Genomic DNA, 5,427 nt, shown 5'->3' with positions numbered 1-5,427 from the left:
ACTCAAGCAGTATATTGCTCCCTCCTACGCATATCTCGCGAAGAGACCATGAGGATCAAATCAGCGAGATTAGAGCCCACACAGAGTCATACCGACAATCCTTTTTTCCACGAACAATACGAGACTGGAATTGAAGTGAGAAACGATAGAGGTACTCAAGGTACCCTCCGCCACACACCGTCAGGTGGCTTGCGGAGTATGGATGTAGATGTAGATGTAGACCTCGAGGCCAACCGAAAATAAGATGGAGAGACGACGTGGCCACTGGAATAGAAGGGAGAACCGATAGAGGTACTCAAGGTACCCTCCGCCACACACCGTCAGGTGGCTTGCGGAGTATGGATCTAGATGTAGATGTAGATGTAGAAGTCGAGGCAAACCGAAAATAAGATAGAGAGACGACGTGGCCAAGTACCTTCAGACAGCAAAGGAAGAAGGTGCCAAGGACACAGTGCTGTGGAGGACGCTACTCGCCGAGGCCAAAACAGACTGCGCTTTGCGGGACCAGCCGATTCAAGTGTACTTTCAGGAAATACTCCACGTTCGATCACAGTTCAGTGCAATGACAAGACGGTACTCTCCGCTGGTACAGAGTTCACCCCTCATCGACTCATCGACTGTCACGCCTCTGCTCGAGTTTTAGCGGCGACGCAGCAGAGCTGAGGCGAGACCACAGCGGTCTGCCGGCGCCCCTCGGCCCGCCTCCAGCAGAGGCGCGAGTTGCCGCCCCCCCGCACGCAGAGCCTCAGCTGTCCTCCCTCCACCCCCTCCACCCCATATCCACACGCTGCCCCCGCTCGCTGTCAGCAGTGTTTACGACTTCGGCTGGCGTGAGTCACAGGGCGCAGATGCAGCCCTCGCCACCCTCTGGAGTCGGAATAGCTGCGCAGTCTCCGGGGGTGTCCGGTAATCCAGCGGCTGGAAACGCCGCCCCGCGGCTCCGCGCACCCCTTCTGCAACTTGTATGCGTTACGTGGACGCAATATCAGCACAGCTAGTTATCGCGTCCTCTCCTGGGAATTGGTGTATACACTGTGTCATCCCCACGAATTCCGCACTGTGGGTGGGCACTCGTTATAGGGAGTGGACTGCAAATACAATTACGTCAGTCGCCGCCACGAGTGGACACTCTCCGCCGGCTGATAAGCCGCATGGCTGCTAACGGGACATCGCTTCCACTCCGGACGCTCTTGCTACACATTCTAGTGTGACATTTTCCATAACACCGCTATCCTTGCCACCTGAGCGACGTAAGCTAGGTTTATATACGAAGACAGTAACCTGTTCTCGAAAGAAGAGTTACTGTTGATGACCGTGCAGCTTTTCCCTGGAATAAATGATGACTAACTGGAAACCTCAGCTGCCGACAGATGTTGTTGATATACCTCGATGTGGAGAGCTGAAAATGTGTGCCCCGACCCGGGATCTCCTGCTTACATGACAGACGCTCTATCCATCTGAGCCAACAGATGAATAGCGCGACTGCAGGGACTTATCCCTTGCAAGCCAGTGAGAATCACATTCCCATCTGTCCAAGTTACTGTCTTCGTATATATAGTTAAAGGCTATCCAGCCATTGACCTTCGTGTGTGCGAATGCGCACAGGTTGCCCAAACTCTTACGGGAATCGCCAAAGCGTGCGAGAGTAATGAGTAAGTGGGCAATGTCTATAAGGTACAATACATATGTAGAATTGTGGACAATTGAGAATGTGAGTCTCACGGAAAGCGTGCAAGGGATAAGTCCCTGCAGTCGCGCTATTCATCTGTGGCTCAGATGGACGCCGGCACGGTAGCTCAGCGTGTTCGGTCAGAGGACTAGCTGCCCTCTGTAATAAAAAAAAAAACTGAGTTAATGGATCAACAACTAACTGAAACGAGTGTCTTTCGACGTCCGCCAAAGCAGATACAATGAAAGAAAACGAACAAAAAAAGCCGGCACGGTAGCTCAGCGTGTTCGGTCAGAGGGTTAGCTGCACTCGATCAATAACGAACTTAAGCGGATGTCTTACGACGTCCGCCCCGAGTAGATGCAACGAAAAAAAAAAGATGGATAGAGCGTCTGCCATGTAAGCAGCAGATCCCGGGTTCGAGTCCCGGTCGGGGCACACATTTTCAGCTGTCCACATCGAGGTATATCAAGTATATCAACAACACCTGTCGGCAGCTGAGGTTTTCAGTTAATCATGTAAGCTAGGTTGTTTATTCTTCTTTTCTTTTTTTCTCTAAATAGAATCAAAGAATTTTGACTGGTTATAATTTTATGCAATAATTACATAACGTTAATTTTTATGTCTATTTCATGCTGAACAGCCGGGTACGGGAGCAACACGACCGTGTGTACACTTGGTTGGGGACGGATTATCATCGTACTGGCTGGAGCGGCACCTTTAGCCGACGACGGGCGACCGCGAAAAGATGACACCTTTTGATCTCATTATTGTAATAATAAACAAAAAATATGAAAACATGTATAAATTTTGTCTTTTGTAATGCTCAGTGTTCATGTTCTATCAGTAACGAAAGGTGGCCCGTCAGTATAATTCACGAAAGACAATGTAACGATCACTACGACAACAACACTTCTGCTAATTGTGATATTACACTGTCATAAAGACTGGAAACAAATATTTTACTGCTGGAGTGTCCAAAATGCAAACATTGTCTCAAAAGATCGTTTGAAAAAAAATTGCAGTATCTTATTGGAAGCTTTAAAGACCGACGAATGAAATACAATGTTTTACATGTTTACAATACACAAGGCAATCAGAGATAATACCATTATTATCCATTAAGATGGAAATATTAAAGTTCACAAGACTTACACGTTTTACAACACGGGGCAGAGGCGCGGTCTTAGGCACCTTGTCACGGTTCGCACGCCTCCCCCCGTTGGAGGTTCGATTCCTCCCTTGGACATGGGTGTGTGTGTGTTGTCCTTAGCGTAAGGGAGTTTACGTTATACTAAGTAGTGTGTAAGCGAAGGGACTGATGACCTAATCAGTTTGGCCATATAGGAACTTACCAATCACTCGTTCTCAAAATATAAAAAGTTTGCTTATTGCAAAGCCAAAAAATCTGTACAGAATCATTCTAAAAAACATCTAAATTCGATAGTATCTCAAGTGTCGAGTAAAAGAAAACTTCATACCTGGTTAAAGTTCTGACAACGAACTTGTAACGAATTAAAATATCTCTGGTCGGCGGCTACAACAACGAAATATAAACCACCATTCCACGGCTGTTACGTCGTCGAAGACTAAATTGCAAAACGAGCCAGATGCTAAGAATACGTACTTTGGGCAACGACCTGCAAACAGAATGAGACCATATTAACATGTGGCTATATAACTCAGCCGGCTATGGTGGCCGAGCGGTTCTAGGCGCTTCAGTCCGGAACCCTGCAGATTCGAATCCTGCCTCGGGCATGGATGTGTGTGATGTCCTTAGGTTAGTTATGTTTAAGTAGTTCTACGTTTTAGGGGACTGTTGACCTCAGATGTTCAGTCCCATAGTTCTCAGAGCCATTTCAACTATATGACTGAAATTACGAGTCCATATCAGAAAGACTATGTTCACAGTATGCCAGCACACGGTCATATAAATCGAGGCGTATAATAGCAACGCACACTGACTACGAAAACCACATTCGAGCCCAACCAAAAAAATTGATCTGTGGGAACCACACAGCATAAATTACGAATACAGGTGATAACAATTTTACTCTTACGCAAGGTCACGACATGTACAGTATGTTAACAGTTAGACCGTCAGAAGTCTACTGATTGAAACCTCCCCATCTCCTCTATATCTATTTTGTTACGCAACCTTCTCATTTACAATAGCCTATGAAAACTTCCCTTAAGATTACTATCTCTTGCTTAGTAATATCAAACGAAATCTTCCCTTTCAAATTAGTTCTCTTTCTCAATCTTCGCATACAGATTTAAATGCTTATTAAAAGTGATTATCTGGCTATTTCGACGAAACATAGAATGTGTCGCACAACAAGAAAGGCTCGGTGAAGATATCTTCATGACAGATTAGCAAACACACCAGCCAGATACCACATGCAAACGCCGCACACGAATTAATAGAAAATATTTTATTCTAATTGTTGCCAGTGCAGAGGTCAAGCACGTTCATTTGAATATCAAATACCACGTTATATGAATACTAAAAAGGAAAAAGTCCCTCACTTGACTGAGTAACTAGTACAGCTAACTAAAATTAAACCAATGGGCTGGCTCCAACCTGACACATTGCAACTGTTTGCTAGCAGCAAGGAAGCAATAAGACGTCTTGCCTGATGCTGAAATTTTGCTACATGAACACCGACAATATAGTGAGCAATAAACTTTTCTCGTTTCGTCAGTTTGTAGGAGATGTCGGCAAAAAAATTTCAAACAGCTTTGAAATTGTGTGCAAATTTTATTGGAAGCTATGTCTGAACTGAGTCTTTGGTAACAAATAACGAGAAATTAATTTCCAGTCGGTACTAACTCGTTTCTACCTAACCACCAGAGAACGAGTGTAAGACTTTAAATTTGTATGTGACTCACCTGAACGAGAGGGGTTCGTTCACACACTGTTGCGCCAAAATTGACAGAAGCATCAATCGACCACGATACACATTAATTTAGTGTTGACATATCTCTGCAACGAACAAATTAATAAGTGGATTGAGAATATCAAAGGATAATGATGTGAAACTTCCTGGCAGATTAAAACTGTGTGCCAGACCGAGACTCGAACTCGGGACCTTTGCCTTCGCCGTGAGTCGTGCTTCGGTAGCTCAGTTGGTAGAGCAATTGCCCGCGTAAGGCAAAGGTCCCGAGTTCGAGTCTCGGTCGGGCACACAGTTTTAATCTGCCAGGAAGTTTCATATCAGCGCACACTCCGCTGCAGAGTGAAATCTCATTCTGGAAACATCCCCCAGGCTGTGGCTAAGCCATGTCTCCGCAATATCCTTTCTTTCAGGAGTGCTAGTTCTGCATGGTTCGCAGGAGAGCTTCTGTAAAGTTTGGAAGGTAGGAGACGAGGTACTGGCAGAAGTAAAGCTGTGAGTACCGGCCGTGAGTCGTGCTTCGGTAGCTCAGTTGGTAGAGCAATTGCCCGCGAAGGCAAAGGTCCCGAGTTCGAGTCTCGGTCGGGCACACAGTTTTAATCTGCCAGGAAGTTTCATATCAGCGCACACTCCGCTGCAGAGTGAAATCTCATTCTGGATAATGATGTGGGCTACAACCAAATGATTTGTTGTGATTATTGATTTATTCAAATCACACGCAAAGTCATTCCGAACGGTGCCCTCATACAGGTTGCAACTGAACACAATACAGATACAAGAATTCGAAAAATCAGTAGTTTTGCAGCGCAAGAAATGTGTTCGTATGCAGTGACGAATGTAAACTAAAAGCACTGGTCTATG

General features: G+C 45.6%; 1 non-coding gene across 1 annotated transcript; it reads left to right on the top strand.

Annotated features, from left to right (window-relative positions):
* Positions 1-4,782: 4,782 nt before the first annotated feature.
* Trnat-cgu (transfer RNA threonine (anticodon CGU)) lies at positions 4,783-4,857 on the top strand. The gene has a single exon. It is a non-coding gene; the product is annotated as a tRNA-Thr (tRNA).
* Positions 4,858-5,427: the final 570 nt, after the last annotated feature.

Source organism: Schistocerca gregaria, chromosome 6 (genome assembly GCF_023897955.1).
Source record: "Schistocerca gregaria isolate iqSchGreg1 chromosome 6, iqSchGreg1.2, whole genome shotgun sequence".
In the NCBI taxonomy this organism is placed as follows: Eukaryota; Metazoa; Arthropoda; class Insecta; order Orthoptera; family Acrididae; genus Schistocerca; species Schistocerca gregaria.
The sequence above is the reverse complement of the archived record's forward strand: the minus strand, read 5'-3'. Positions and strand labels throughout refer to the sequence as shown.